An 8,576-nucleotide genomic window follows, 5' to 3' on the forward strand; every position below is an offset into this window, starting at 1 on the left:
CGTTGTTTTAGAAACTATACCTTGTAATGTCCACCCAAAGATGGTTTCCACGGCAACGAGCTTGTCGCTGACACGCTTGACTTTTCCGGTGGTGACGTCCCAGTATCGGTCAGCGCCAATCAAGATACAGACGCCGGTGTTCTGTCGATGGTCGCCAGGAGCCAGATCAGCGAGCTGGAGCCCTTGGTCTGCAGCCAGGCTGATAGCGGAGGCGTCCGGTGGTTGTAGAGAGTCCCCGGAAATCTCAGGAACTTCGAGGGCCTCGACTCGAATTATGTTGTCGTTATGCCGGCTTCGTAGCCATAACTCGACTCTATTGCACGTTTTGATGCTTGGCTTCGTGGTCCCAAAGGTGTGAATGGCGAGACGTTCTTCGCCCACCACTCGAAGCTTAAGACGCCGGGAAACTTCTTCTTTTACGAAAGTTCGTTGGCTGCCACCGTCGAGCAGTATTCTAACCAAGGCGCGATTCTGTTTCGCTTCTGCCCAGGCTTGTGCTGTCTGCAGGAGCACGCTCGGAGTGGAGTTAGTCTGTGCCATCTGTAACGATGACTGCACGGTAGTCTCAAGAGGTGCAGGGACGTTTCTTGCATGAGATGGTGTCGGCCTGTTTAACTCGCAGACGCCTGTAGCGTGCCGGGCGGAACATTTCGCGCACTTAAGCCACATGGCTGATCGGCATTCGGTTGCCCGATGGTTCCTTTTCGCGCATTTGAAGCACCTTCTCTCTTTGGCCATGATTTGCTTCTTCATTTCTAGCGGAACGCTGACCACACAGTCCTGCGGAAGGTGATCTTCTGCACCACAAAATGAGCACTGCGACTCTCTGCCTTTTACAGCGAAGACTGCTGCGGAAGGTGTCTTTCCCTTTAGACTTGAATCCGTCGGTTTGAGAACAGTGCTCTGCGACTGGCGGCTGCTGTACTGTGCTCGTTCTCTGCTCTCCACTTCCATTCTTAAGAAATCTAGGAAATCTTGGAGTTCGTCTTGGGGACTGGCTTTAGCGGTAGCTTTCTTCCGGCAGTATTCAAGGCACAGCTGATCAGGAATGCTTTTCCTTAAGACAGTCAGCAACAGCACGCCGTACGTACTCGATGTCACTCCCAGTGCCTCGAGGCTTCGGACTCCCGACTGGATTTCATCATAAAGGGTCCTAAGCCTTTCCGTGTCGTGGAGGTTGTGTACCGGGCGAACACCGAGCAACCGTGACATGTGTTCTTCGATTATGACGTCTTCTTTCCCGAATCTTTCCGTCAGGGTCTTGATCGCTACTGCGTAGTTTTCATGGCTTAGGGATAGCCCTTCGATAGCCGCGGCCGCCTTTCCTGTGAGGTAACTCGTCAAGTACTGGAATTTAGCGATTGCTGAAAGAACTTCATTCTTGTGAATTGTTGATTCGAACTGATTCCAAAATCTCTGCCATGATCGCAAGTCTCCGCTGAACTTAGCGATTTCCAGCTTCGGAAGTTTAGTAGTTGCTGACGGTAGCTGGCTCGTGGCGATGCCGGTGTTCACTGAAGACTGCGAATTAGGCTCGGGAAGAGCCCCCGTTACTGACGGAGTTGTCGATCTATCTTCGCTCGAGGTTTGGTTACGTAAGGCTCTTTTGATGCGTGTTTTCGTGACGCTGATTTTCTCACTGAAGACAGATACGGCTGCCAATTCGGCGTTGAGTTCCTGCAGGTCTACCCTCTTCTCGATGCTCTCATTAACTGCTTTAAGTTCTTCTGATTGCTCGACAAGGAGGTCAAATTGTTCTTCCAGCTCACCGCTCTGGACTGCAGGCTCTTGTAGGAGCGTGGTGGCTGCTGTGATGATCCTGTCGATCGCTTGTCGTAGTGCGGCTTGCTTCTTCTGGAGTCGTTCCATGGCGTTCTCGATCACTGTTAACTAAGTTTCCCGGGTTTCGGCACCAAAAATGTTATTTCTTCTGAACGTTAGAAACTGTGACCGTTGACACCCCGGCAAGTAACGACTGAGCCGCACTAATTAAAGCCAAACTGCGCGTAAGACTCGTTCGGGCGGCGGGGCCGCGCGCGCGGGAGCCTCACAAAACGACGCTCTCTCGGTGGCTTTCACTTTCACACTGACTTTATTTACACGGGTCGAAGTTTGACACAAAACACATGGATACAAAAGGGAACAGTGGGAAGGGGAGTAAAGAAGGCATCTCGAGCGGTTGGCCTCGGGCAGTCGGGAGAAAGAGAGATAGAGAGCCACTTGTGACCTTGGTCAGACCCGGCGCGAGGGCGGGTGTCGCGTTGCCCCACGTTTGGTGTCTTCCCGTTCCGTCCCTTCGGGGCCGTCTCCTATTTTCCACAGCGTCAATTGTCCTGCATGGGAATACCCCGACTGCTACCCGCTAATCACTCTTTACGCGCTCCATTACTGTTATTTTGCACCTCCTCACATTTGAGTCACCATCGATAAGCACTAGGCTATTCTCTTCCTCCCTTCTAACTTCCAGATTATGCTGCCTCTCATCAGTGACTGTGACCTCATTGCTTGGGTTAGCTTGTTCCGCTTCTCTCCATCGCCTACACACTTCTTAGCTGCCACATGTGCGTAGCTGTTCCTGTCTGAATCTGCCTGACCTACTTCCTTATCGCAGTCCATGCCAGCGCAGGCCCAATCCACGTGGCTGGCGCTGAAATGTGCACCAATATGGCTTCGTTTGGTCGTGTCAGACATTTTAGTCTGCAACAATTGACTAAGCTGTTCTTGAAGCTTGCGTTTCTCTCCCTCTATACTTGTAGCTCTCTTTCTAGAACATCCATTCTTAACGCTAGGTTGGTGTTCGCTTCGCCAGCCCTGTCCGGGCGTGCACTTAATACGCAGCATTTGCACATTAAATTCGCGCCTTTGGCCTCCTGTGCAGATTCGAACCTCGTTTGCATCAAATTCACCGACGCCTCACACTCCTTGCAATTAACCTTCAGTGTCTACCATTTTAGCAGCACTCGAATATTGCTACCGCAAATGGCTGGAAAATCTACAAGGTAAACAAGAGACAGCCGAAAGCACGTTCTCAAACAAAATTTTGCCTGCCGTAAAAACCGATCACCTAAAAAAATCGAATAACTACATGTCTAAACTAGTTAACCTCACAAATGAGCGCCACAGATTTTTAGCTGCCGACAGGAAAAGACCCGGCCGTTAGGTCACGGAGCTGCTCTTTCGCGAGCACTTCACGTAACTAGCCTAAATCTAAACTCTCAAAATATAAAGCGAAAGAACTCATCTATTTGTCGTAGTCACGGCGCTCTCGCTGTCGTCCGGCCGTCCGGTCCCGGTCACCACGCGTAATCCGGAGAGCACCGAAGCAAGCGTCGCACCGCACGGAAGACAGAAAAACCGGATGCTGCGGCACCGCGAGCAGAGAGTGATTACAGCGCCGTGTGAATACCCCGTTCAAAAGCTGCTGAGAATGGCCTGCGGAGTTCAGGAATCGGGAGACGTGACTGCATCGCCGCTCGGTTGAACGCGTTTTTGCGGCTCTCTTAAAACAGGAGCGCCGCAGTATCACAACTTCAGTCTGTTGTGAAGATCTGTACATGTTCAGTACGACTACACAAAATTCCTGCACGACGAAAAAGTAGTTCGTGTTAAAAGTTTTCTTGACACCTAAACAAGAAAATAATAAGAAAGATATTTACAAGCTTTACAGAATTTTGAAACCTGGCTTGTTTGATGATGCCAAACATTAAAAAACTTATTTCGCTTACAGTTGTGATTGATAAGTTAAGTAGAAAGGCCCGTTAAGAACTGCTTTTTTTTTAATTGTATGCTAAAATAGCATCATCATCCTCTTTTTTTTCTGGTCTTCAAATTGAGTTCGGAACTTGCCTTGGCCTCTATTTGCGCCTCTGTCGACCCACAGATTTGGAAAGCACAATAGTGAAAAAAATGAACATATGTCTACCTATGTGCGAGCACACGAGTATCGTCCACATGTAACCCACTATGATCTATAAAGAACTATCATATATCTCATCTTTAATGTCTCATCTTGGAATGCCTTATCAGAAAAAAACGTTGTTTCCTCCTGCTAGAAAAATTCTTGCCAGCCTAATCCTGGGTTGTTAACACACTTCCCTAACTTTATTTTTATTTATTTATTTATTTATTCAATATATATATTTTAACTTATCATGGAGAAGCAAGATATAACTGGAAAACATACCAATTAAAAATATCAAGCATCGACTAGTAACAATGAAATAATGTATTTTATTGATACACACCACTGTTTTAAATATGCGGAAAGTAAAAAAAAAACTGTTTACGTAATTGCGCGTTGAAAACATCAGCCGAAAGTTGGATGCCGTAAAATCGCTGCGCACGTGTCTGCGCATGCAGTGCAAGTACAAGAGCGTTAAGAAAGTGACATATATAGTCCGCAAGAGGTTATAATCCCTTCTTTTTAGCAATGGTCGCAAATTACACGGGCATGCATTATATTTTATGGCGTGGCAACGGTCGCAAATTACACGGGCATGCATGATATTTTATGGCGTGGAAAAGTTGAAAAATTGCTTCACCTCCACTCTACTATAACTGCTCGTGTATAGGCTCTCCTGGCGACACTGTTTGTGTGTGCTTTGCTCTGTGACAGTGTTTGTTCGCGAGCTAATGTGTCTGACACAAGGCCACCAAGGATGCAAAACAGAAATTAACCGTTAATTCAATCCGGAAATCTAGCGTCGCATTGTAACCGCTGCAAATTAAGATGCAAACCACTGATTAAGAAAAAACAGCAATTACAAGGTTTGACAGAGTTGAGGGAAAATCACTTTTGATTCCAACTGCAGGTGAAGGAAACTTTAAGAGCGATCCAGCAGTTAGACTTACTAAAAGCCGGTCCGAAATGAGAGGAAATATACAAGATCAACCTGTTAGATTGTATGCATAACTTTGCTTGTAATCATTATATTCGGCCATATGTACGAAAATGTGTCATCAAAAAGTAATAAACATGTGAATTTGCGCTTATGGTGCAAGTGCTTCTGTTCATTTTGTTTTGTTTTATACCCTTAGTACCGCGTGCAGTTAAACTTGTTTGCAAGCTTTCTTGAGAGGTGGGAGTCGCGAGTGGCACTTCAGCGCGACTGGCGCGTTACTAAAATAGAAAGCAATTAGCGGAAAGCTGCTTACACCGAATTAGAATGCCGCATAAGCAAAAAAATGAACAGGAAACCTCGTCACATTTTATTAAAGGTGGAGTTATGAGACAGCTAAGTTATCAAAACGATTCACTCCAATAGTTTTTATGAAATAACGAATTATGTGACTCTTCATTTTGGTTTGATTAAAAATGCATATTTGAAATAGTAATTGCTGTGCTTGCGCAAACCCGTGTGCGTTGCCTCTTAAAGTAGTCTACTTAAGCGATACGCGGCCGGCGTCATGAAACCATGCGGCGACAGCAGCTGCATTCCCCAAGTCCAGTAAAATACGTACCGCATTCTTCAGTGCAATCTACCTGCGCTGCCATAGGGGCCCCGTGGTTGCAAAGAAATTAACGCAGCGCACATATGAACTGATCGCATGGGCGATTGAAACAGCGCGCAAGCAAGCTGTATAGATTCCAACTTTAATCTATCTATCTCGAGTCTAACTTATGTTAGTTTTTCGACTTTGTGTTCATTTCGCGTATTAGACTACCGTATGCTTCAATAATCAAACACCTTCGGCTATCTGCAACCGACCAAAACAGCGAATAGATCATTTCAATAAAGGCACGTTCGGTTCGAGATCCGAACTCAATGGCATGAAACTAAAGTTATATGTGTACAGTCATGCCTCGTTAATAAGAATAATTTGGTTCCTGAGCAAAGGCGTCCATATATTGTGTTGTCCGTAATAATGATTCATGAAGAAATTCAAAACTAAACATGAAAAAAAGCTTTACGACTGCTTCTCTGCGCAGCGGCGGGCCGTTAAGGTTAAATCTAGCACTCTTGGAAGTTCAAGGTATATTATTCTTGTCGCCATTATATTGAAGGTATTGATGCGCAAATTTTAGCACCTTTGGAGCGCCTAGTGGTCCATGACACGCGTGAAGGCGCTAAGACTCTCTCTCTTTGCTAAGACTGTTCACATCGCAAGAACCCTGTACTCACTCGGCTGGCAGCTGCTGAATGTGGTTTTAAACGTAGCACATAGAAGAAATTTTTAGCAGTCGTTCATGCAATGTGGCAAATGAATAAGGCACATTGCTGCTGTAATTCATGAAACCGTACACATGCAAAAAGTCCTTTACTGGGGCATTCGCACTTTCTTACTGTCTTTCTCTGGTGTACTGACACTCAAAATACCAAGGGCGGAAAATCTGGCAAAGTCACTCGGAATTTTGTTCTCATCGTTGTCCACATTAACGGCACAAAAATACATGGGCCCCAATGGTCTCCGTACATTTTCACCCGGTCAATTGTCCGGGAAGCGAGTTTTCATGTTAACGAGGCGTAAATATATATACAGAAAGAAACGAACAGCGAAACGAGCACTCACAAACACCAAAGGTCGCTACCGCATGTGTTGTGATTTACAGTTTTGCGATCATGTCTAGATAGTTCACCCATAATGCAGCGCTGCACTGTAATGCGATTTACTGTTTTGTCGTCGTGCTGTTTTGTCGGTGTGCCATTTTTTCCGGCGCGCTGTTTTCCCTTTGCTTTTTGTTGCCGTGCTGTTTTTTTCCCTGTGCCGTTTTGTCGCTGTGCTGTTTTTTTCCCTTTGCTGTTTTGTGTGCGCTGTTTTGACGCATTCTGTTTTGACGCGTGTGTTATTTTTTGTCCCTGTTTGTTTCGCTGCCAGTCTATGCATAGATAAAAAAAAACTTTAATTATGAGCAGAGGTTTCAGATTTCAACACTACAGCAGAGGTGGGGGGGATGCCCCCAGGGGGTTGCCATTCGTGTGTTAAGCTCGCATCAGTTGCGTGGAAGAACTCTTCGGCCTGACTGCGCAGAACAAAGTATATTGCTGAGAAGCTCGGGCGAATGACCTGCGCCTGAAGGCGCATTCACACTTGTACATTCGGCGGCGAGAGTGAGCGGAATCCGCTGCCGCGGCAGAGATTCCGCCGGAATGCCCAGCGGAAAGCCCGATTGGTCAAGGACCGAATTCTGGGGCCGCAAAAAATTCTGCCGATATTCACCGGGCAATAGGAAGGCGTGTACAAAGTTGGACTCCCTCGGCGAGTAACATTGCGGCGCCCTTCGATGCAGGACGCCTCGCCTCTGACTGAATATGTTGCTCTTGCTACCCTTTTCAGCGCGTTCACTGGCCATAAAAGAGCCAGCGGTCTTTCGCTTCGTCTCATCTCATCCTTAAGAAAACGTGTGAATGATAAATTTTTTTTATTTTTTTTTATTTCGGGAGACGATTCTTCTCCTAGGCATAGGAGGGGCGTCGATTTGTTGACAACAATGGTTCCCCTCGTACCCGCCAGATGACGCCACTAGGCTTATCTTTTCGCTTTAACAGTGAGTATGTTAGAAATGGCGTTACGACCGGCAAAATAGGTGTATTTAGCGTATACGTAAGCGTGCATGCGGTTACGGTACGTAGACAGCTTCGATTAACCTCTTACTATATCTGCGAACGCCGTCAGCATACGACACAGACGATGAGCGGCGATGCGGGCGCATGACGCGGAGCGCAAGCGACGCATGGCGCGCAGCGTAAGCGAGCGGCCACAGCACGCATGCGGGAAGAGGCGCGAGCGGAACAAGGGCCACCGCGTCTGCGCAAGCGTTCACGGCCGATGCGTGCGAGCCCCAAGGCTTTGGGCACTTGTACTCTAATCCGCAATTGAGAGGTGGCAGTATCATCAAGTACGAGCTTGCCAAACAGAAGCTTCCCGTGAGAGACGCCAGGATCAAGTCACCTGTGAAATATACATCGAACAAATTTGTAATTTGCGGACATAATCGCGCGCGACGCTTCTCTTGAGCCGATCTGTTGCCTCTTTGTCACAAAGAAACTTCTCGCTGGCACCAATGTTTGCCTTTAAATTCAGGTGTACTGTTTGTACCGCCGGTTGCTTGTTTTTAGAAAAAAGACGTACTGATTATCTCTAATCGATTAGAGTGAAAAGTAAAAGAATTACACGATACATTGCCGTTTTAAAAAGTAATCGATTAATTACAAAATTACAAGAAAAGGTAATTTATTACAAGTAATCAATAACTTGTAACGCGTTGCGTACAACTCGGCACTTGGAATGTTACAGAAAGCCCACTGGAACGTGAAAGCTCTCACTAAAAATTGCCTAAGGGTTCATTTGCCACTTATCGTTCATTTTGGCGGGGAGATAACGTCAGCGGGAAGCAGCACCAACACTGACGGCTGTGGCTGCGGCTGTCGCAAACACATCGCAGCGGTTCGCGGTAAATTGTGGCTTTAATGAGACTTGTCGGTGCTGCGCACGCGTCACTATGAACATCTGCGCCTCGGCATTCCAACCGTGCACCTGAGTGTCCCCGGACACCCGTTTATGTAGCTGCGTAGACGTGTTCACGGCGACGCTCAGCCTGGCATCCATGGACTGCTGGTGAATGTTACACGTCCGAA

Source organism: Amblyomma americanum, unplaced genomic scaffold (genome assembly GCF_052857255.1).
Source record: "Amblyomma americanum isolate KBUSLIRL-KWMA unplaced genomic scaffold, ASM5285725v1 scaffold_75, whole genome shotgun sequence".
Classification (NCBI taxonomy): domain Eukaryota; kingdom Metazoa; phylum Arthropoda; class Arachnida; order Ixodida; family Ixodidae; genus Amblyomma; species Amblyomma americanum.